Source organism: Mercenaria mercenaria, chromosome 4 (assembly GCF_021730395.1).
Source record: "Mercenaria mercenaria strain notata chromosome 4, MADL_Memer_1, whole genome shotgun sequence".
Taxonomy (NCBI): Eukaryota; Metazoa; Mollusca; class Bivalvia; order Venerida; family Veneridae; genus Mercenaria; species Mercenaria mercenaria.
This window is the reverse complement of record NC_069364.1, coordinates 28655070-28680757: the sequence shown is the minus strand read 5'-3', so window position 1 is coordinate 28680757 and position 25688 is coordinate 28655070. Positions and strand designations below refer to the sequence as shown.

Genomic DNA, 25688 nt, shown 5'->3' with positions numbered 1-25688 from the left:
AAAATCCAACATTAAATAACAACATCAGCAATAGCACAAATTTAGAATAACAGACTTAACTAAGTAATTACTTAAGTTTTTGTGGAATTGGGGTCCGGTAATTACAATTTAATCAATAGCATTTATAAGTGTCTGATATTTTTCCAAATATATGAAAAGTGTTATAATATTTGTTGAACCAATATTTCAGACCAAATTATGAAATGCCATAATTATAACTGCACAAAACAACACTGTTGTTTAACATTTATAAACTTTGTTATCTTGAATAAATTATGAAAACTATAACATTTTCGTTGTCTTTGTATCCATATTTTTCTTTTAAAACTAGATTAAATTTTATGTTTGTATAATATGATTTCTGCCACCTAGCTCACCTTTTACTTTATTATGCAGTTACATCATGCTAATGACCAACTGCTAAAAGTGAAATATCTAATGTCAAAATGGTTAGTAAAATGTTAATTATAAAGTGATAAATGTTAAAAGTTTGTTGCAAAACACAGAATGAATGCATCCCTTAAATAATCATTTGCCATTATTACACTACTTTGTCACCTTTAGATATATAAGAAGTCATTCCCATATTCCGATGTTCACATGACTGACAGAACATGCTATTGCTGTTATTCAGACCAGCAGAACATTGTGTTTTCAAATAATTAAAAGTTACATTTATTAACCAAGTTAGGTTAAACAATGTTGGCATAAAGCTGGCCAAAAGATGCATAAGATAAATTCATAAGACAATTTATTATTTGACATTTAGCACTTTAAACTAGGATATATAACATTTTGCAATGAGTAATTGCCATTATGCATACTGATGCATAAGGCATTTGGCAATTAGCACTCAAGACAACAGTTTTTCACCATCATAAGCGGACGCTGTACATCAAGAAACATAACTCTATCCTGCTTTTTGCAAGAATGATGGCCCGTTTTAGACTTAGAAAATCATGGGTAGGACAATATTTCTATTATATAAAAAAAAATCAGATGAGCGTCAGCACCCGTAAGGCGGTGCTCTTGTTAATGCTGAGTGACAACCTAGGAAGCTACTAGTACAATTTTTCAGGTATAACGTGACCAGGGATCATACGCACAACCTTCCGCACTTGAAGCGGTTGAGGCAATATAATGTCAAGTACAGGACTTGATAACAACAAATGGGAGGTTTTGTGTAGTTAACGGTTAGCTCAGTCGGTAAAGTAGGCCTACTCGCCCTGTAAGTAATAGATCCCGGAGTTTCATCCCAGACTAAATGCACATTTTACGCATAATGTGGGACCGTAACTTTATGTTGTCCTAGATCATAATTACCTTGTTGTCTGTCACATTAGAAATTCAAGGGCAAAATTTATATAGCGGGGAAGTGTATCATGGTATCAGACTTGCACTTTACTTGTATGCACTTTCATTTAATATTCTCCATTTATTCTTATATGGAGGCTACCACCCACCTTTTTTAACATCCTAGCAGGAAGTGCATACCAGTAAAGTGCATTGTAGAAGAATTTGTGTAGGCAGTCATTTAGTGCAGTTGGTAGAGCTCTCACCCTGAAAGCATGGATTCCAAGGTTCGAGACAGAAATTGACTCCGCATTTTCTCACCCTGTTACAGTAAGTTGTGAAATAGAAAAATCATAATTTTGTTGCATAATAAATGGCATTAGCATAAGTATAACTTGTAACATAATTACAAACAAGTCACAATACATCTTTTTTCTTACTTTTTTTTTTTTAAATTTCGGTACGAGTGTTTTTGGTACGAACCACATGAATAGTAAAACGTCTACTGTAGTTGGTCAGTGTAACCTTCAAGGTTTGTAGTATTCAGGCAATAAAGAAACATCTTACAAACATTCAAAACGTTTGAAAATGTTGCTCTTGTTGCAAGTAAATTGCTGAATGTGTTTAAATATCGTAATCAATGTCCTTAGCAACACTCGGCCATTTTAGTTTTATTTGGATTACTGCCCTTGAAATTAAAACAACTACCGGCTCTGCCAAAACTTTGTCACCACCCATGTTTAATGGTTATACGGGCCGTGTTATACAGAAAACTTAGCACCGACTACGGCGGTGGCATATTTTAGAATTGATTACGGCGGTGGCTTATATTGTACTGTCGAACATTCGCGATTTCACTTCTTTGGGAAATACTTGTAGACAGTCCAGCCATTGTCTCGAGAAACCCGAGAAAAATCGCAGGGCGCAAGTTTTTTTTTTTTTGTTTTTTTTTTTGAGAAATATTATCAAGATTTTTTTTCTCAGACAAATACCATGAAAGCGGCCATCTTTGATTTCGGAGTGTTTCAGACTTAAGACTATCCTAGGACTATCGTAAGACTGCTCAATAGCAGTCCTAGACTTAGGATCGATTTTGGTCCTAAACTTAGGACTAAAAATTTGGGACTGTTTTTATGACTTTCTTTGAAACATAAAATTGTCACAGTTCTGGTCTTAAGACTGTTTTAAGACTTAGGACTTTCCATGAAATGCACCCCTGTCTCATTAAATCCGTTTACTCGAGGCACCCTAGAAATAATGATACTGACAGTTTTTATTTTAAGTTTTATAATTGTTTACCAATAGTTTGATGTTTCTTTCGTAAAAAATAATGGTATAATGAATTCTCTGCAAACGTTTTGGATAAAGGCCACCACTTTTAAATTTGTCTCTACTTGAGCTTGAGGAAAAACCATAGATTACACAAAATTTATATAAAAAAAAACGGCACGGTAAAAGTTTTTAAAAATTTGCAATTAAGTGCTAAGCACGGTCAACTGTAAGAATATACCCAGCAAATGCCATTTTTTAAACATTACTATTAGGGGCCTAATACCTTAAGAAACAGTTTCGCCCTACTTGACCATAAATTGTTTTTAAACTGCACATCAAGAGACAATGCATAATTATGAGAACACGTATATCCTTTGTACTTGAATTTCACATGTATCTTCTTGTATATTCAGGATCATTAGTCTAATCAAGATAAGTGGGAACACACTACTAAATCAACAACAATATCCGAACTATAGAGTGTACCTGTACCATTTGAATATCCTCTCATTTTCTGTGAACAGAACGGCATTTGAATTCAAATATCCTTTTATCAATATGTAAAACATGGAAGCAACACACCTTGTAAGTTATATCAAATGTTCTACCTAAGAGCAATTTTGTCTATTGGGATTTTTATACATTAGGAGTTTTACTATGAGCAGGTGGATGCTGTGCAACAATGCACATGATTAATGTATTCAAGTTTAAAATTTAAATAATCAAAGGTCACTAGTTATTCATAGATCTAAACAACTTTCACATTTTCATTTTTTATCCTCAGGTTTTAGTAGTGCTGATCAATATTAAGGAAACATGCAAAAGTATCAGAGGTACGCAAGTATGCTGTAACCGTTGGCCTACAAACACCACAATGCCTAAGAAAGCCACCACGTCCCAAACGAACTAAACGAGTCAAAATACGTCACAGCTGCAGCTTTTCCATCCGGCATAATGATATGTAACACGGAGCTCCACGTTTTTGTTGGTGTTGGATTCTTTCTAGGAGGTAAGTTTAAAAGGTAAGTTGTTCAGTAAAGGTGTAAACGTTAGTAGCTGAGGTATATGGACATTCAAACTTTCAATCGATAAACCCTACCTAATCCGCAGAAATTTATCCGTTATTTTTGATATCGCGGTCTTTTTTTTACTTCATTCCTAAGTTCGATTTTGCAGTCTACACAATAAATAATTATAAAACATAAATACAAGTTCTAATATCTTCTATCTGCATAGTAGACATCAGTTCGAATTATCAATTAAAGTCTCTTAAATAAACGAAAAATTCAAGAAAATGGACGGCGGATATGAAAGACAACAAAATGTCAGATCAACAACTAGCCATTTATTTGTAGGCACATCGTCTGAATGACTCTAACAATTGAGCCAATTAACACCAGTTTGACCCAAACTAAAGTCATTTAACACACACTATCATTTACACAAAAAATAGTTCTAGGACTACAAAACATTTTTACCAGGTAGAGATCAAGGTCAAAATACACATAAAAATTTAACGTATCATCTATATTGTACCACAGAAAAGTGGTGTTGGTTTTTCCGTATGGGCAATGATAAAGTTACGAAATAAACTATTTATAGAAACACCAAAGGGAAGTAATTCTTAAAATTATAAGTGCACAAAAATATTTCTGAGTCCGAAAAATATACTTATCAAGTACAGATATGTCAAAATAGACCTAAAAATTTCAGGTACCAACAATGCTGCACATGGTCTCAGTTTTTCATTACGGCTAATAAGAAATAAAAGCTATTTATAGTAACAACAAAGGGAAGTAGTTATATAAAAATGTAAGTTCACAAAAAAGCGATTTGTCGAATGTATAAAGGATTGGTCAATGCATGTCAAAGTAATTGCCTACATTCTTATTTGACCTTTGACCTAGTGTGACCTTGACCTTTGAGATAGGGCCCTGGACTCACTCCGTCTCATTGAGGCAAACATTTATGCCAAATAAGATTAAGATCGTTCAATGTATGTCAAGTTATGGCACGGAAAGCTCTAAAACGAAATTTGACCCCTAAGTGTGACCTTGACCTTTAAGGTAAGGGTCTGGGAGCGGCGCGCGACACTTCATCTCATTGAGGTAAACATTTATGTTAAATAATAAAGATTTCTCTATGCATGGCAAAATTACAGCCAGGACATGCTCTCAAATGACAGTTGACCCCTAAGGGTGACTTTGACCTTTGAGATATGAGGTTTGTGTACTACACTCCGTCTTATGAGGTGAACTTTAATTTTATGCCCCCAAAAGACATTGCTCTTTACCTGTCAAAGTTATGTCCAGTACTAGCTCTAAAATGACCTTTGACCCTTTATTGTGACCTTGACCTTTGAGATAGGAACCTTAGGTTTTCGTGCGACACTCCGTGTCATGGAGGTTAACATTCTTTCTTGCCAAACCGAAACATATTATGATTTAGCTTTTATGCCTGTCAAAGTCATTTGCTGGGACAAGATCTGACATGACATTTGATCTAAAAGTTTGACCTTGACCTTTCAGATAGGAACATGGGATTTGTGCCTGACGTTCCGTCTCATTTAGGCAGACATTAGGCAGACATTCCTTTATCCAAGTTGTAACAAACTTGACGTCATGTTTCTATTTGACGTCATAATTGACGCCAGCATGTTCTCTCAGAACGGTCCGCGCGTCAACCGTTGTTGTACTTTGAGCAATGTTTAAGAAACCCTCTACGACATATTTTGTTTTTGTTTTCTATACAAATCAAGCATTAAGCATAACTGGATAGGTGAACTCCTGTTGTCATAAGGATTCTTTGATTAGATTCAAATACTGAGCAAAATGTAGTACTAGAAAACAGCATGATATACTTATACATGTAAAATGTTCTCATATTATCACACTTTAGTGCAAAGCAATGACTTTGACATTATCGTTATTATAGCCTTGGGTAATCAGTAATTTGCACCGTCAAAACAAACTGATTCTGGACTGGAAAGCCCATTAGATGAGTTCACGACCACGCCCATTTTCTTTCCATCTCTCCATATCTGTATCACATTATTTGAACTGTACCCGGACACAAACAGATTTCCTCTACGATCTGTACAAACCCCAGACGCTGATTTTAATTCTGAATCAGTAATGGTCTGGCAGTGGTTTCCTTGGCCATCAATAATAACTAGACCTTTATGCCAACTAGCAATAAACACTTTATCATCAACGTCAATGAATGCAACAGTTCGTGGGTTTGAGAATAGGATTTGCCTGGGGTTGATTTGAGTTACCGTCTGTAGCAGGTTGCCTGTCATATCGTGTATGTATAACGACGACTGGTAGTTGTCAGTTATGTATAGCTTATCATCCTTATAAGCAATGCTAAAGCAACGGTGGTTCATTTCTATTTGACGGGTGATTGTCATTGGCTTACCATAGAAGACAAACTGAAATGTGTTATTGTTCAGACAGACTGTAGTAGTGATCCATCTTTTGTAAGACAGGACCCTAACACACAGCACATTTTAGTATCACTCTGGACTGTAATTTTTAAATTCTCGATACCTTTAACAGAATAGACGGTTGTCCTTGAAGATCTTAAAGCAGTGGTAGAATCGTGTCGGACTGATCAAAAAGTTTTCAACTGTTGTAGAAATCCCAGTATAGCAGGATCAAAACTAAAGGATATAATTGCATCAGTACTTAATTGGAATGAACGAGATGCGCCTTCCATTTTAGCAATACCTTTCAATGACTATTTCATTGAGTCAAATTGATAGGCTTTGTTTCCTTCTGATTTCTTAAAGTCGTTCACTGCTAGTTTCAGGCCATCTAATTCAGTTTCTGCTTTCTTCTTTTCTTCCAGCAGTTTCGACTCCTCTTCTCTATACTTCATCTCCAATTCTTTAATGGATTCCTTTTCTAATTGATCAAGAATTGTTTCCATGTCTTTTCGAAAGTCCTTTATCGCCATTACCGCTTCCGTCTTATACTTCTTTAAGTCATCTATCAGTCTTCGTCTAGTTTTCATAATTTTCTCCATTATCATTTTCATGTCGTGCAACATTTGGAGTATTTTGTCAATATCTGTCGTTTGAAATTTACTATCGGCAATGTCTGGAATGGATTGCACATCAGCACAAGACCTGAAATTATTGGCCAGAGAAATGTACTTAGAAAAAGTTGACTTATTTGTGAATAAGTTACTATACATTATATATATACTATAATACTTCAAATACATTGACTGGTTACTCTAATATATTAAACAAAATGTACAAGAGTATATAGTTTTCATTCCTTCTCTAACAGTCGACCTTTTCTCATGTATGCGCAATATTTAATTATACATTTTGACAACATTCGATTTGCAAAACAAAAGATCTAATTACACGCCTGTCGCTATCATTACACCGTTGCAAACAGAGGTCGTATCATTCTCACGAAGCTCACTGAAATTGATTTTCAAAATGCATATGTTTCGAAATTGCACGCGCAATTTGACATCATTTACAAAAATACAATGGCATCGTTCGAAAATGGAATGGACACCATTATTTAAAAAAGAACAGTAAATTATTGCTAACATTTATTTTCCTGGCTGTAAACATCAAAACTGGATCGACACAGAAATGGAAAAAAGTATTGATTTTTCTGTCCAACTGACCGGAAATGGCACTAAAATCACGTGCAAAAGCACATTTAATTAGCAGATGAAGTACGTGTTATATATCATACTGGCTAAAAATGGCTGAATGTAGCTGCAATTTAAGCGAAGAGCCGATGGCGTATTGTAAGATACGCGGAATGCTTGGCATCGGCGCCTTAGAAATTAAAGCCGACTTGGTCAAAGTGTACGAGGACAATGCACTGCCATACCGTTCTGTTGCCCGATGGGTATCTCTAAACCAGCACCAAAGATGAGGCCCGTCCTGTGCGCCTTCTGACTGCTGTGTCTGGCAAAGACATTGATGCTGTGAAAGTAATAATCGAGAAAGATGCAAGATGCACAGTGGAGTAGATAGGGGAAAATGTCAGGAACAGCAGTGTTATGCTAGAATAAACTTAAAACCTAAAAACCTAACTTTTTTCGTCATGATTTTGCGTTTTGGAAACAAAACTCCTTGTTTCTTATTTGAAATTATTTCTTCTAACTATGCTGGACAGAAAACCGTACCCGTTGCATTAACATATTTACTTTATCTTGTGAAATTGTAATACATGAGAAAACTGATAAACTGACGAGCTTAAACAGTTAAAGTGTGTACCGAACTGACTTGTACACACATTTATTTGTTCATATCGGCGACCCATTTTATGAAATTCATGTGATAATTTTATATTTTGCAACATTGGCTGTTTTATGCGAATAAAAGGTATGATTTTATGTAAGATACATTCTTTTCAATTGAGCTTTATTTGTATAAACTGTGCGTGCTAACACATTTACACGAACAATATAGTGTTTTTAGCGAGGCTGATGTAGAAATTTAGCGACATACTGACCCTAAGTTGCAAAATTTCATATTAACGGCCAGTAACCAGAACCAAAAAACTGCGGAGGCTAGCGGGATCAAGGTCATTTTCCCAGCAGAAAATTTTCATAACTGCATGCGCTGCATCGTACGTTTTACGCCTATTTTAGGTATCCTTCAGTGAAATACTTAACATTACTATGTTTACAATTGATTTAAGTTTTTACAATGCTAATAGTAAGGATTTTCATATTTAACTCCTTCTCTGCGGTAAATGGCCTCTTTGTGTCGATTCGCCGTAAAATCCCACTCGGTAAAAATGTTCGTAATATATGTCCGTGGTAATCACAACTCTTATCGTAATATAGTTTGATGACAGGTGGATTGGTCTTTCAGGTAAAGAAAGAAGACATTTGGTTGTTTCAGCAGGAAACGCTTACATGTGATAAAAATATTACATTTGTGTCCTGATTAAAACTGATAAAATACTCGGCAGAGCCTCGCATAGTATTATCTTATTCAGCTAGTATGAAAAGACACTCATGTAATATCTTCTAATGTGAAAGAGACGGTTAAACCAAATTATTAAAATGTCGTTATAAATGTATCACAGAATAGTGTGGTTAAAAGGTGGCCAACCTACTTGAACTTTCGTAATCGTACACTTTAAAAATCGCTCGATTCGTGTAACATTTTTGTTTGTATTTTCCTTGTTACTTAGTTGATTATAATGAAATAAAAAGAGTCCAAGTCAGAAAAACGAGTGCTTTCCTCGTCACAAAACGTCTGACAGACTTTATCTTTACTGCCTTTAAACGCTTCGCCCACATTCCTTTTAGCACGTTACTTACACATTTGGTCAGTGAAAAAGATAAGAAGTATCAAGGATGTCTTGAAGACCCAGTTTCCTGTCTTCGACGCTTTTTATGTTATTAAAATATATCAAGTAATAACGAAATTATAAGCAAAAGAGTTACCTTCCGCCATGTGTAAGATACCGAAGAGTCACGTGGGTTTACCATCCTGGATATGTTCCTGCATTAGGCAGATAAACACTTTTGCAATAACTGCATATATACAGAACTTATGAAATGGACAGGTTTTAAACTACTCTATGGTGCATTTTTGTTCCCTACGACAGTAAAAGTGTAAACTGAAAGAATGCACACGACAAATGTACATGTTTCTGCTGTCTTGATGTACTTTTTAAGTAACAAATAGAAACGTTTTAGACATCATTTAGAATCAAAAAATGTAATTTGTACAACTGACTGTTACCAGTATTTATCTCTCAAAACTTGTACCATTGCAAACTTATGACTGTAACATAACAGCAAATAAAAAAAGGAAAAGCGCGAGCTTTTAATTGATACTTATATTATAAGTAGTACATTTCAACTGAATCTAGATCTAGAATTTAAAAGAAAACTAACCAAAGAAAAACCCCACTTTAGAATATGCATTAATTCTGTTTTAAGCTGAAATTAAGTATCACTTTCTAATCTAAGACTGGTTTAATGCCTTTTAGATTTCCAAGTACAGAGATGGCACTATTCATCTACAAAGCACTGTTGGGTATAGGGGTCATAGTAGCACTTGCAGCTTTCTATGCACGACCAGTCTATCCTGAAACTGCCAGCAACTGAGGGTTGAAGACTTTCAATGGACTTGCCATCAAATTCATCGGTGTTTTGGTAAATATTTAACTCAAACATATTGTAAATTGTCACTATAATGTGTTGTGAAGTAGCCCTGTGGTCTTAATACTGATGTTGAAGGCCGTTTTCTGATGAAATTGATACATACTAAGATTGGACTTAATAATATTACCTTGAAGCCTTCAACCGAGATTAAAAATCTTTATTTAGCTCAATCTCTTGTTCAGTCGCAATAAGTATGCTTTATTTTTAACAAGTGAAACTCTGCGACTTTGAGGTCGAATCTGAGATGGAACTTTAGCATGTTAATGTCTTACTGAATGACTTAAAAAGTGAACTGTAATAAATAATTTTTGCAAAGCTTGAGATATTTTTATACATAGCCAAATGAGTGACTTATTACTTCTAGAATAAAAATAAAACGTTCGTGCAAATAAAACGTACAAGACACCAAAATGCATACTTGCTATATCCTGTAATTTATTTCAAATGTATTAAACGGATTTTTAAAATTTCCAGGGTTAAGGTGACCTTGAAAAAATATTTGGTTTTCTTTCAGAGTCATATTGGTGGATATTTTGGATTTTCGCCTGTTAACAGCACGAGATCAATGTTGAACATCATAACTTTTATGGACAAGAAATCGCCCAACGTCGAGGTGAATATACACGGAACTGGAAAACAGCAAATTTTATATTACATATTTAAAACCGCAATATGCAGTAAGAAAATATTTAAACTAAACGTCGTAAAATTTGTTTTTTTCAGATGCAATATTCTAGTCTTTTTTGTTGTGTTTACTTTCTATCATCTCATAGTTAAGACTGTTTTTAAGGTAATCACTAGCTCTTGATTTGTAGAGAAGTAGGTCGGTTGATATTAAGGATTTAAAACTCGTTCAATCCTGGATCTAAAGATTATGTTTAAACCCGATTAAAAGTTAATGCATCTGTGGTTGGGTAGGGCGTAAGGGTGCACTTACACTGCCTTGCTCTATGAGATAGATTTTTTGGCGAAGTGTCCGCCTGAAGTGTGAGTGGTCCCGGGTTCGATTCCCGGTCAGGTCTGAAGTATTTCAAGTAAGTTATGTTGGCACCCAGAGTAAACAACTGACGAGTACATATGAATTGACACCATTGAACGTCCAACTGAGGTTCAAATTCCAAGAATTCTAGGTAGAATTTTAAAATTTTAAAAGAAGAAGTATGTATAGTATATTAGAATATAAGGGTGCACTGATACTGCCTTGCCATATGAGTTAGTTTTTGTAGCAACTTGGTAGATTGTCCCTTTAAGTGTGAGAGGTCCCGGGTTCGATTCCCGCTCAAGACTGATGTAATTTACAATGTTACATTACCATAGTTACATAATAATGCATATAAGACCATACAATTGCTTTTTTTATTGGTAGAGATATACAACGACAATGGATGGAGTAGAGGTGATTGTATTTAAGCCAGCTGGACATACTGATGACCTCCGTGCCGGAATAGTTCATTACCATGGTGGAGGATGGGTCCATATGTCGCCAGGTTTACAGTTTATGACAACTAGCGAAAAAACATAGCTTAATAAATTTGCATTTCATGACTAACTGTAGTCTTTGCACAAGTTACAAATATTCATTATCAATATTGCAAGTACACTATACCCATACATGTAAACAGTGAGAACAAATCAAACAAAGAAAGACAGTGCGGCATCGTCTTAGAACGGTCAGTGGCAAAACGCACCCGCCCATTTATTCAATTCCCCTTAAACTCCCAACCCTGCCTCCTCTACCCTACCCCATCCCGACCCATTTTGAAAGTACCTGTAAAGCAGTTTGCCAGCACTAATGACAGTTGTTAGCATATTACCTTTCTTAGGCATATCTATATAAATAGTCTAAGTAAAATACTAATCTATGTTTTACTCAGCTTTATTTATTTCAAGTGTCAAATTAACGTGTACACCATTTCAGATATGTATGCTGCTTTCATCGAGGAGGTCGTGGAAGAAACTGGAAGTGTTCTTGTCTCCGTAAAGTAAGTATGGACAGAATTATAGTAAAAACACTTCCAAAAGATTTCTATATTTTCCCCGTAATATCTAATATTGTGTCATTAGTTCATGTCTGTATAGTTTTATTGAACGATATTTTCTTCCTCTTAAGTTAAAATTCTAAAATTGATTTGTAACATACATGTCCCTGTTTTTTGTTCTTCCACATAGTCTCATAGAGTTTTATAGATATAAACTATTGAAATGGAAGATTTCACGAATGTAAACCACTCAGTGTGTGTTGGGGGGGGGGGGGGGGGGGGGGGAGAGGAAACGTGAACATTTCAATGATTTCATGAATGTAAACCACTCAGGGGATGGGGAGAAATAAACGTGAGAATTTCATGAAGGTAATGTAAACGAGTCAAGTGGAAAAGAAAATGTGAGAATTTCATGAATGTAAACGACTCAAGTGGAAACGAAAACGTGAGAATTTAATGAATGTAAACCACTTAAGGTGAAGAGAAAACGTGAGAATTTCTTGAATGTAACCCAGTTACTAGTACATGGAAGAGAAAACGTGAGCATTTCATGAATGTAAACCACTCATGGGGGAAGAGAAGACGGGAAACTTTCATAAATGTAAACCACTCAAGTGGAAGAGTAAACGTGAGAATTTCATGGATGTAAACCACTCAAGTGGAAGGGAAAACATGTAAACTAATCATATGGAAGAGAAAACGTAACTTTTTATAAAACTTTCCATCGAGGTTTCTGGAATTACTTTGCCCAAATCCAGACTAAACTTCTGATAACTAACGATAAGGAAACAAACAGACGTTTCAATATTTTGTTATATAAGATATCACCTTTTATAAACGCCGCATGAAGGTAGCAGTTATGCCAAAGAAAAATAAGTTGTAATGTGTACGGATCCTAATGGAGATGCATTAGGCACTTATACTTGGGCTATCTCATGTATTCAAGACCATAATGGTATAATTAGTCTGTTATACTTACAGAAAGTGAGCAGTATTCACCATCATTTATTAATTAACCTTTACTTGGCAAAATTTCTAAAACGGGCTGGTCTGTCATTCTGTTTGGGCAGTACCATTTATTATTCGAAGGGGTGTTCGCTGAAAATTTACTGACTAAATAGCGGACAGTGCAGAACATGATGTGCAGGCTGATCTTGGTTTGCACTGGTCGCAAAGACAAAATCACTTGCCGCCAGCAATGCAACAAAGGTACTTTAACGTATCCTGCATATTTCATTTGCAAAGGGGTCTAACTGTAATGTTTATTTTGTTCATATGACTTTTAGTCACTTATTGTATTTTTGTGCCCCATCCCATGAGAGGTGGGGGCATATAGATTTGCTTTTGTTCGTGCGTCCATCCGTGCGTGCGTACCCGCGAAATGATGGTTAAGTGACTGCATAACGGCACTTGTTCTTTGATGTCATTCATTCTGTTCTGTTTATGTGACCTTTTTCTTTTTATGTGACTGTTAGAACAATAGAGAGAACAATGGGGGTGTCACATAAATACCGTTTCGTTAGAACTTCCGTGCGTGCGTCCGTCCGTCCGAAGTTCGTGACAGGCCTTGCTCAAAAAGTATTTGATATAAATTGATGAAACCTTGCATGAGTCTTTATCCTGATATGAACTTGCGCACCTCCTATTTTTCGTTTGGCTCCGCCCCCTATTTTCAAAGTTATGCCCCATGAAATAGTCAAAAATGCACATTTTCACCTTGTGACACGCCTAGCTCAAAAAGTATTTGATATAGATTCGTAAAACCATGCAAGAATCTTAATCATGATATGAACTTGCGCACCTCCTATTTTTCATTTGGGTCTACCCCCTATTTTCAGAATTATGGCCCCTGAATTAGTCAAAATGCACATTTTCACCTTTTGATGCACCTAGCTCAAAAAGAATTTGATATAAATTGATGAAACTTTGCACAAGTCTTTATCATGATATGAACATGCACACCTCCTATTTTTTGTCTGGCTCTGCCCCCTATTTTGAGAGTTATGGCCCCTGGATTAGGCAAAAATGCACATTTTCACCTTGTGACACACCTAGCCCAAAAAAGTATTTAATATAGATGGTTGAAAACTTGCATGAGTCTTTATCATGATGTAAACTTGCATATCTCATATTTTTGGCTGGCTCCACCCCCTATTTTTAAAGTTGTGGCTCCTGAAATAGTAAAAAATGAACATTTTCACCTAATTTATTTGATGTAAATTCATGAAACCTTGCTTGAGTCTTTATCATGATGTGACCTTGCAACACTCGGCATTCTTCTTGAGAATCTTAGCGCTTATTACAGAGTTATGGCCTTTGAAATAGCCAAAATAGTGGATTTTTTGTTTGTGATGCTCATAGCTCAAGAAGTATATTGCCTAGAATAATGAATCCTTTTCATAAAATGTTTGTTGAGGCAAACCCCATTAACACTGCAAACATTTGAATTATTGCCCCTTATTTGTGACAAATGTATCAGTGGAGGGCACACCCTGTGTCCTACAGACACATTCTAGTTATAATTATTTTTATATTGTACATGAATAAAATTAACGCTTAGCCTTACCTTTCGAGAGAAAAAAATCAAACAACAGTCAAACGCCATTAAATACTCACCATTTTCAAGCACTTTTTATGCTTTATATATGGTAACTGATGTTAGAAATCAACTAACTGATGCTCTAAAGGCATAACCCCTTTATTTCCATTCATCTTTTTGACACAAAAATAATTTCCGAAAAGTCTCACTTAATAAAATAATTCCAAAGAAAAAAAATTCGACCTATCTACCCTAGTTGTTTTAGCGTGTTACCGGAAACAAAGAATTTTTAGGCCTAAAGAAGTTGTTCGTTTATCAAATATTTCTGTGTTTTGATGATATACTCCTAAACCTTAAAGTAGAATTTGAATTAGAATTTGAGACATTGAGACATCCCCCGCCGATGTAATCGGGAGGGGGTATTGAAATGGCGTTGTCCGTCCGTGCGTCCGTCCGTCCGCAGCCATTTCTCAGTAACTAGCAGGTAGAATTTCATGAAACTTTAAATAAACATGAACCAACATACTGCGATGATGCCCGTCAAGTTTTGTTTTTGATTGGTCAATTTCAGTTAGAGTAATTGCCCTTTATTTATTGAAAAATGTCCGTCCCAGCCATTTCTCAGTAACTAGCAGGTAGAATTTCATGAAATTTGAAATAAAGATGAACCAACATACTGCGATGATGCCCGTCAAGTTTTTATTTTTGGATTGGTCAATTTCCTTTAGAGTTACTGCTCTTGATTTCATGAAAAATGCCCAAAAATGTCCGTCTGCAGCCATTTCTCAGTAACTATCTGATAGAATTTCATAAAATTATGAAATAAACATGAACCAGCATACTGCGATGAATGCCCGTCAATTTTTATTTGTGGATTCAGTTTCCCTTAGAGTTATTGCCCTTTAATTGTTAAAAAAATCCACAGATTTGTACATAACGAACCAATCAATTGGTCGAATTTCATTAAACTTCTTTCATTCTTTTCCATGAACATTTATTATAAACATGTGAAGTTGTGTACCCACACCTGGTCACCACCTTGCCTTGGTCACACCCCTCTCCCTCCCAGCTCCCCCACCCAAAAAAAAAAATCATTCCTTTTTATTATTTTTTTTCAAATCTTTTATGAATATTTTATCAACATGCAAAGTTGCACCGTTCCCCCACCTCACTCTCCACTCAGTCACGCCCACTACCCCGACCATGCATCTGTCTCCACCCTCCCCCCTCCCCCACCCCCCTGTTTTTTTTCATTTTTAATTTTCCATCAATATTTATAATCAACATGTGAAGTTTTGTACCCTCACCCGGTTACCCCCTCTGTGCCCCCTCCGCCTCCCTCCTCCACAAAAGAAACATGCATTTTCTGTTAAAATGATATTGACTAATGAAATTATTTGCTTCTTAGTAACATCCTTAACTTTTTGCCGGGTACATTTTTTGCCATTCCTCACCACAAACCCTTTTGGCAGGGGATACCAATTCATTGAATTTGCTTGTTATATCTTGCAGTTACAGGCTTGCCCCGGAACATCTTTACCCTATTCCTCTGGAAGACTGCCTGACTGCGACCAGATACTTTCTCAGACATGCAAGAGACAACGGAGTAGATGAAAATCTGGTCGGCATTAAAGGTACATTCGGATCAAGTAATTCAAAACAATGAAAGGTCAAACGAAAGACAATTTGAATTCTTGATATAAACATTTTTGCTTAGTTTTCAGTTACACTAACTGAAGAAACCAATAGCTCCTTTAATGGCACTAATATTTCGTTTATGTCCAGAAATGATATATGAAGAAATATGTTTTTCTATGTTTGACCGAGTCTGTAAATTGCAAAAACTTGTTGAAATTTGCATAATTATTATAGAATTTTATTCCACTTATTTTATACGTAACCAAGTTTTCTTTTCATTTCAGGCGACAGTGCTGGGGGAAATTTGGCTATGGCTGTTGCCCTCACACTTTCAAGAAAATGACTCACCAAGTCTTAAATTCATGTCTTTAGACTATCCAGCTCTTCAAGCATTTGACTTCGACCTGCCCTGTTACAGGAAGTACGAAACTGGACCCGGATTGCTAACAAAGCAAGCAATGATTTTCTACTGGATTCTCTATGGGTTTGGTCACCTGGAGTATTACGATATTCTGTACAGCAATAAACATGTAAACACTGAACTGAAAGACTCAATATACGCAGCCTACGTCAGCAAAGACCTTTTGCCAACCAGTATAAGAAACGAGAATCAGGATAAAACATCGGAAAAGACAAATGATGAAAACAACAATGAGATTAAAGTACCAAATGAAATAATAGAGAAAATTACAGATCAACTGTTTGCCCCTTTAATGGCTTCCGATGATGACCTTCGACTTCTTCCTCCCACCTACATATTTAACGTAGAATTCGATGTTCTAAGAGATGATGGTCTAATTGCAGCCGAACGACTTGAACGAGTCGGGGTAAAAGTTACTAAAAGGTTTATGTCTACAGAGCAGCACGGATATCTTAACTTTGTTTCTCTTGATAAGAGTATACGACAAGAAAACATACGTTTTGCTAAGTTTTTTAATGAGACACTGAACATATGAGTCTAAAATATATCCTTTCACTTTAGTTAACTACTTATAGAATTTGCGGCTGTAGAAACAAAGTAAAGCCAACCGGAATTTTATGACTGAATCGCATAGATAAGATAAATCATCAAAATGCTTGTATTCATATAAAAACGTGACATTGATCATTAAAAATGAACACTACCAATAGATATAATACATATACATCTAAATACTTTAATGAGACATAATTATGAAAAAACCTGATTTTGTTATAGTAATAATTATTATGATTTTAGTGTGTGAATTTTATTTATATTTAATTTTTAATTTTGTCAAATTGTACTCCCGATAGTGCGTGATTATAAGTTCTTTTTAAAATTCTCATAAAACTTTATTTTCATGTCATTTTGGTTTGGTTGGTATAAAGTATGTTTTAATTTTACAATATATGTTACATATAGGTATTGCAGCTTGGATTTTAAAATAATTGCGTTTTAAGTTTGAAGACCATAATTTTGTTTGACAGGCTTACAGTCAAATATATTATCATCATTTAATAAAAGTAATAGATATGATGACAAATTGATAGTTCTGGAAAGTACAAAGGTAACTATGATCAAAAGTAAATGTTGCATGTCAATTAATTCATCAAATTTAATAGTGCAGCCAGCTTATTACAGACAATCAGAAAAATCTGTTGTCGCTTTTCCTCATTCTCACATAAGAAGCTATACAATATGTAAATGTATCAACATTCCGTTTTAATATCATGTTATATGTACACATGTTCACACTCATCTTAAAATATTTAGCATTTTAAAGAAGCCAATACAGTAAGGAAGTCTTAATTCAGGATTTAGTAGCATTATTTGACAAATCAGGACCATCTGAAAGCAGTACTTGTAAGTTATTTGGTAAGTTTATAAAACATGATTAAAACTCACGGATATTATATTATAAGATTATTATTTTATTATACTATCATTCCATTCCACTCCTATCTCTTACGAAGTCTAGCAATCTATTAGGGTAAACAACACGTTACAAGTCAACTTTATATACATCATCTAGTAAAATTAAATGTGAACTTCAAACCTATATATGTTTCATCTACATCTTTTTAACTTTTTCATTATTATAGTTATGTTAACCAGTTTTTAATATTCTGTGATATCGACGTTCTTATAGAACATGTATTGAGTATTTACAGTAGTAGTTACTAGTGTTTAATGTGTGCCAAATTCATCGTGTTTGTGTCATTTGTATAGGTCTTGAGTAACTTGGATGTTAAACTGAAGAAAACTTGAAATAAATCATTTATTTTTATCATTGAATGGAGAAGTTATGTATATAGGTTCTGATGAAAATGATGACGTTAACTATATGCCTTGTAGTATGTATTTTATTATAATCATTTATGAGTAATATAAAGAGTTGGTACCCTACGTATTTTCAATGACGTGTTGTCGCTTTCACAATGTGCGCTGCTTCATGTGTATCTTTAGCTTCCGCTTAGAGTACTCGATCCTAGCTTTCAAGCATAAAAAAAATTATACTGACTTTAAATATAATATAGGATGGTGTTACTTAACTTCAAATCCCTGCTGATGGCAGAAATACTTACATATTTCACAGGATATACTGATGTTTTATAAAATAGATAAATGCGCATACTCAACTTAATTTATCTTTCCACAGTAATTAAAGACATTTTATGCAATATTGAATGCGTGTACTTTGTTATATACTTGCTGGTGGTCGAAGTATGTAGGGCTTTCACAGCTTCAGAGACATTATAGAATGTGTATACTTAGATACTTGTTGGTGGTCGAAGTATGTAGGGCTTTCACAGCTTCAGAGACATTATAGAATGTGTATACTTAGATACTTGCTGGTGGTCGGAGTATGTAGGGCTTTCACAGCTTCAGAGACATTATAGAATGTGTATACTTAGACTTAGATACTTGCTGGTGGTCGAAGTATGTAGGGCTTTCACAGCTTCAGAGATATTATAGAATGTGTATACTTAGATACTTGCAGGTGGTCGAAGTATGTAGGGCTTTCACAGCTTCAGAGACATTATAGAATGTGTACACTTAGATACTTGCTGGTGGTCGAAGTATGTAGGGCTTTCACAGCTTCAGAGACATTATAGAATATGTATACTTAGATACTTGCTGGTGGTCGGAGTATGTAGGGCTTTCACAGATTCAGAGACATTATAGAATCTGTATACTTAGATACTTGCTGGTGGTCGGAGTATGTAGGGCTTTCACAGATTCAGAGACATTATAGAATCTGTATACTTAGATACTTGCTGGTGGTCGGAGTATGTAAGGCTTTCACAGCTTCAGAGACATTATAGAATGTGTACACTTAGATACTTGCTGGTGGTCGGAGTAAGTAGGGCTTTCACAGCTTCAGAGACATTATAGAATCTGTATACTTAGATACTTGCTGGTGGTCGAAGTATGTATGTCTTTCACAGCTTCAGAGACATTATAGAATCTGTATACTTAGATACTTGCTGGTGGTCGAAGAATGTAGGGCTTTCACAGCTTCAGAGACATTATAGAATGTGTACACTTAAATACTTGCTGGTGGTCGGAGTATGTAGGGCTTTCACAGCTTCAGAGACATTATAGAATGTGTACACTTAGATACTTGCTGGTGGTCGGAGTATGTAGGGCTTTCACAGCTTCAGAGACATTATAGAATCTGTACACTTAGATAATTTCTGGTGGTCGGAGTATGTTGGGCTTTCACAGCTTCAGAGACATTATAGAATCTGTACACTTAGATACTTGCTGGTGGTCGAAGTATGTAGGGCTTTCACAGCTTCAGAGACATTTCAGAATCTGTATACTTAGATACTTGCTGGTGGTCGGAGTATGTATGGCTTTCACAGCTTCAGAGACATTATAGAATCTGTACACTTAGATACTTGCTGGTGGTCGGAGTATGTAGGGCTTTCACATATTCAGAGACATTATAGAATGTGTATACTTAGATACTTGCTGGTGGTCGGAGTAAGTAGGGCTTTCACAGCTTCGGAGACATTATTGAATCTGTATACTTAGATACTTGCTAATGGTCGAAGTATGTAGGGCTTTCACAGCTTCGGAGACATTATAGAATGTGTATACTTAGATACTTGCTGGTGGTCGAAGTATGTAGGGCTTTCACAGCTTCGGAGACATTATAGAATGTGTACACTTAGATACTTGCTGGTGGTCGGAGTAAGTAGGGCTTTCACAGCTTCAGAGACATTATAGAACGTGTACACTTAGATACTTGCTGGTGGTCGAAGTATGTAGGGCTTTCACAGCTTCAGAGACATTATAGAACGTGTACACTTAGATACTTGCTGGTGGTCGAAGTATGTTGGGCTTTCACAGCTTCAGAGACATTTTAGAATCTGTACACTTAGATACTTGCTGGTGGTCGAAGTATGTATGGCTTTCACAGCTTCAGAGACATTTTAGAATCTGTACACTTAGATACTTGCTGGTGGTCGAAGTATGTAGGGCTTTCACAGCTTCAGAGACATTTTAGAATCTGTACACTTAGATACTTGCTGGTGGTCGAAGTATGTAGGGCTTTCACAGCTTCAGAGACATTATAGAATGTGTACACTTAGATATTTCCTGGTGGTCGGAGTAAGTAGGGCTTTCACAGCTTCAGAGACATTATAGAATGTGTACACTTAGATACTTGCTGGTGGTCGAAGTATGTAGGGCTTTCACAGCTTCAGAGACATTATAGAATGTGTACACTTAGATACTTGCTGGTGGTCGGAGTATGTAGGGCTTTCACAGCTTCGGAGACATTATAGAATCTGTACACTTAGATACTTGCTGGTGGTCGGAGTATGTAGGGCTTTCACAGCTTCGGAGACATTTTAGAATCTGTACACTTAGATACTTGCTGGTGGTCGGAGTATGTTGGGCTTTCACAGCTTCAGAGACATTTTAGAATCTGTACACTTAGATACTTGCTGGTGGTCGGAGTATGTAGGGCTTTCACAGCTTCAGAGACATTTTAGAATCTGTACACTTAGATACTTGCTGGTGGTCGGAGTATGTAGGGCTTTCACAGCTTCAGAGACATTATAGAATGTGTATACTTAGATATTTGCTGGTGGTCGAAGTATGTAGGGCTTTCACAGCTTCAGAGACATTATAGAATGTGTACACTTAGATACTTGCTGGTGGTCGGAGTAAGTAGGGCTTTCACAGCTTCAGAGACATTATAGAATGTGTACACTTAGATACTTGCTGGTGGTCGGAGTAAGTAGGGCTTTCACAGCTTCAGAGACATTTTAGAATCTGTATACTTAGATACTTGCTGGTGGTCGGAGTAAGTAGGGCTTTCACAGCTTCAGAGACATTTTAGAATCTGTATACTTAGATACTTGCTGGTGGTCGCAGTATGTAGGGCTTTCACAGCTTCAGAGACATTATAGAATGTGTATGCTTAGATACTTGCTGGTGGTCGGAGTATGTAGGGCTTTCACAGCTTCAGAGACATTATAGAATGTGTATACTTAGATACTTGCTGGTGGTCGGAGTATGTAGGGCTTTCACAGCTTCAGAGACATTATAGAATGTGTATACTTAGATACTTGCTGGTGGTCGGAGTATGTAGGGCTTTCACAGCTTCAGAGACATTATAGAATGTGTATACTTAGATACTTGCTGGTGGTCGAAGTATGTAGGGCTTTCAGAGCTTCAGAGACATTATAGAATGTGTATACTTAGATACTTGCTGGTGGTCGGAGTATGTAGGGCTTTCACAACATAAACTGATTTTCCCGAAATAGTGTATACTTAGCAAAACATCATCATTGGTGATTGAAAACTAAGAAACTTCACAACATTTACTGACTTCTTTATATTCTGCATATATATGTATACTTAGCTAAAACATCACTGGTGATTGGAAAACGTAAGGATTTAACAACATGTACTGAGTCTTGATACAAAACAGAATGTGTATACATTTGTACTAAGCATAAAATCGTTGACGGTGTTTGGACTGTCACAACATACTGATTTTGATATAATACAGCATGGGTTTACTTAGCTTAGAAACCTATCTAGTGGTCGCAGTATTGATAGCTTTCAGACCATACCACGAATGTCCTGTCTTTCCTGCCATGGTCAAAAATCATGGTCTGAAAGAGTTTCTGTTACACATGGTGGTGATTAAGTTTGCCATTCTTTGCAAAAAAAAAAATAAAGTGAAAGAACATGCATTTCGTAGATACACAACAGTAAGAATGAGGATCGATAACAGGAAAATTAAAACTTTGTTATGTTAACTTTTCGAGCACGGTAATATCAGATTCAAAGAGCAAACTTTTTTGTTTAACGGCAAAATTCCCTATTTTGACAATGTATATACGTTACAAAAATGTACCTTAAACAAAGGCAGTCCACAGGCAGGCCAGTATTATTAACAGCCGACACTGTAAGGAATTCAGAATTTAGGATTTAGAAGAATTGTTTAACAAACCAGGACGATCTGAAAACTGTACTTCTGATTTATTTGGTAAGTATATCAGTCAAGGATAAAAATCATTATTTTATTAAAATATCGTTTCATTCGAAGTTAAGCTTTCAAGCACTCCAAAATCAGATTCAAAAGAGCACACGTTTTCGTTTAACGGACGAAATTTCATTACATAGGATGTAAGGAGGACGCCATCAATTAAACATGAGTTTATAGGCAAGGAACTGCATATTTGAAACATCTTCGAAAGGGCTTTTATACCACTGCGGGAAATTTTTTATAAAATGTCAGCTAATGTATTACATAATATAAACTAGTACCTCATCGTATGGCATTTTCAGTTGTTTTTACGATGAAAAGTATAAATGCTGGTTTCAGAACAATGATATTTGAAGCAAAATTTGCACAAGTAGCATGCCTAGTGAGAACTGTTTTTATAACATGCAAGTGACTGATCTATAACGTATGTATAATATAACGTATGTATAATTTGACAGCATGACACTAGGGTCTAAACTATAGTTAAGGTAAGTGTCTCATAACCGTTTTCTTCTTCGCAAACTTGGGTTTAATCCAGATTGATGGATGCAAAAACGTGATACTGCTTACGAGTGCAAATCTGCAATATAAAGATGGTCAATCACATTTGACAGTTATTTAGTTTTCATATATTCTGTTACAGATTTATTTAAGGAACAAAAGAGCAATTACATAGAGCTAGAACCCTATTGTAAATGTATGTTTTATGAAATTATGTAATTACCTCCCTTAAATATATAAAATATTTATAAAGTCTTAAATACATAAAAATATTTATAAAGTGGACTATTTCTTTCGATTTCAATATAATGTCCAGTTTTACATTGCATTTGATAGATTTTGGGACCTTTCAAATACCTGGAACAAAAGGCAAGTTTTAAAACAGCGTAAAGTTTCAGAATTACCAATCTGGTTGCGAAACCCAGAGGTAAATGGAGATAATAATGATTTTATAAACTGGCATTTTTTATTGATGTTGGCAAAATATGTACTTGTCAATGCAAATCTTTGTCAACTTTAATACAGTAATGCTTATATCAATGATGGCAGTAGGTACAATACACCGAAGTACCATTCAGATGTTCATTCAATTAAGGAACAGTTTTGTCCTACTTAACTATTAATTGCTTTTAATGGCAGATCGTACAACAACAAAAAAGGAGAAAAGTTTTAGGTATAAGAAAATTAATGTTATATTTCTTAAGAAAGCTTTGATAATTAATTACTGACAAACTACATGTTATGGAACATATAAGAATTAATTGCTTATACCATTTTTTACACTGAAGATTGAAACGAGTTACTAACGCTTTATTCGAGAGACACTGCCTTAATCATATATATCTCTATTCAACAGGCATCATTTTTTTCTTGATTTGGCATTTTAAAAATAATTTAGAAACAAAAAACTCATATTCTAATGCTCATGATATGACCAAATGTCAATTTAATGAAAGATCGTTTTTAGTCAAATTCTGGAGGTCCATGCCTTTAAACCGCATATCAAGATACAATACAACTGGAAACACATGTCCTTTGTACTAGTAATTCGCATAATCAAATGTCACCACTTATTAATAGATCTAAACAAAGTACATATTTTCATCTCAAGGCTTTAGTAGTGCTCGTCAATATTGTGAGATGTGTGAAAATAGGCTCCCATTGATTCCTAAGAAAGAAACCAAAAATCTTAGGAAATACAGGTTATCAAGTTTGGTTTATTTTCACTAACAGCCATTTATATCTATTATATCACCAAGTCAACAATGTATCATTTCCATTACTGATCTCTCTTAAGCAATGTTATTTAATCAATGCCAATACAACTTTCTTTCCTAGCTAAATTAAGGTCATCACACAAGTACTGTAGGCCAGTTTTGTACTATACTTCATCTTACACGCGGGGGCCTCCGTGGCCGAGTAATTAAGGTCGCTGACTTCAAATCACTTGCCCCTCGTCGATGTGGGTTCGAGCCTCACTCGGGGCGTTGAATTCTTCATGTGAGGAAGCCATCCAGCTGGCTTACGGAAGGTCGGTGGTTCTACCCAGGTGCCCGCTCGTGATGAAACAGAGCACGGAGGGACATCTGGGGTCTTCCTCCACCATCAAAGCTGGAAAGTCGCCATATGACCTATAACTGTGTCGGTGCGACGTTAAACCCAACAAAATAAATAAAATCATCTTACACGCTGCAGTCTCATGTGCACTTTAACCATGCAGGTTGTAGATTTTTGCCTACCTAGCGTGGAAAGTATATATTTGTCCGAGCACACGCCATGAATAGGTATTCCTGTATTTCCCAACTAGGGAAAAACCTTGTCTAAGGTTTGTCTAAAGCACTTAGGTGACGTAACATAATACTGACACTATTATAACGCCATAAACATACATATAAATAATATCAGGAAATACCCAAATTTATTTGTTACCATGATCTATTTTGAACGTGACAGGCAAGACAAATTATCTAACACGTCTGCCTATGTAAGACGGCTGTTTTCCCACTGGATAAAAAATTCCACACTGTCCCTAGGATAGGGAAAACCCTAGTCCAACTCGAAGCGTAATTATCATTTTCATTTCATTTCAGTCTGATATTACGTAATTGTGGACAGTCCGTCAGGGGAGGTAACTAGAGTCACGGATTGGGACTAGAAAACCCCCGTCTTATACATGCAGGCATGCAAGATCCTTATTTGCAAAGAATTAATAAATACATATTTATTATTAGATCTTTAGCAGATTAAAACATTTATACCAGTTATTGGCCACAGACATTTGGGGTCACATTTATTAAGTGAGTACTGCTATTCTGGTCACAAAATATCTCTTGTCAACTTAAAATATATATCAAAATTTGAACCCTACACCACAACATACCAAATAGGCACGACTATATTAATACTTTGCATCAAGTATTTAGCCCAAGGACATGCAATTAACCCTCAAAGGTTAGGTTATCAGTAAAGATGTAGTTATAGTAGCTAGCCTAGCTGAGCAATATGAATATTCAAACTTTCAATCAATAGATACTACCGTAACGAAAGAAAATATTCATTGGTAATCATTTCGCAGTCATTCGTAACTTCATTGCTAAGTCTGATTTTGCGGCGTGACCAAGAAAATAGATGCAGAACGTAAAAACAAATTCTTAGGTATCTATCCGCAAAGTAGCCATTTGTTAGAATTATCAACTTAAGTTGCGGCACCAGCTACTGATTCCTTTTCTTAAATAAATGGAGAAAAGAAAGCACGAAAAGAGCCGCGGAATAGATCTATATAAAAGACAAACAGAAAAGTCAAGCTAACAAAAACCAAAAGATATG

General features: G+C 35.6%; 1 long non-coding RNA gene and 1 pseudogene across 1 annotated transcript; both read left to right on the top strand.

Moving 5' to 3' along the window:
* The first annotated feature begins 7843 nt into the window (after window positions 1-7843).
* Window positions 7844-11712, top strand: LOC128556288 (uncharacterized). Its single transcript, XR_008370538.1, has 5 exons — window positions 7844-7927; window positions 9555-9720; window positions 10244-10342; window positions 11096-11216; window positions 11648-11712. It is a non-coding gene; the product is annotated as an uncharacterized LOC128556288 (long non-coding RNA).
* Window positions 11713-15679: 3967 nt separating this feature from the next.
* On the top strand, window positions 15680-18377 carry LOC123552783 (arylacetamide deacetylase-like; annotated as a pseudogene).
* The last annotated feature ends 7311 nt before the right edge of the window (window positions 18378-25688 follow it).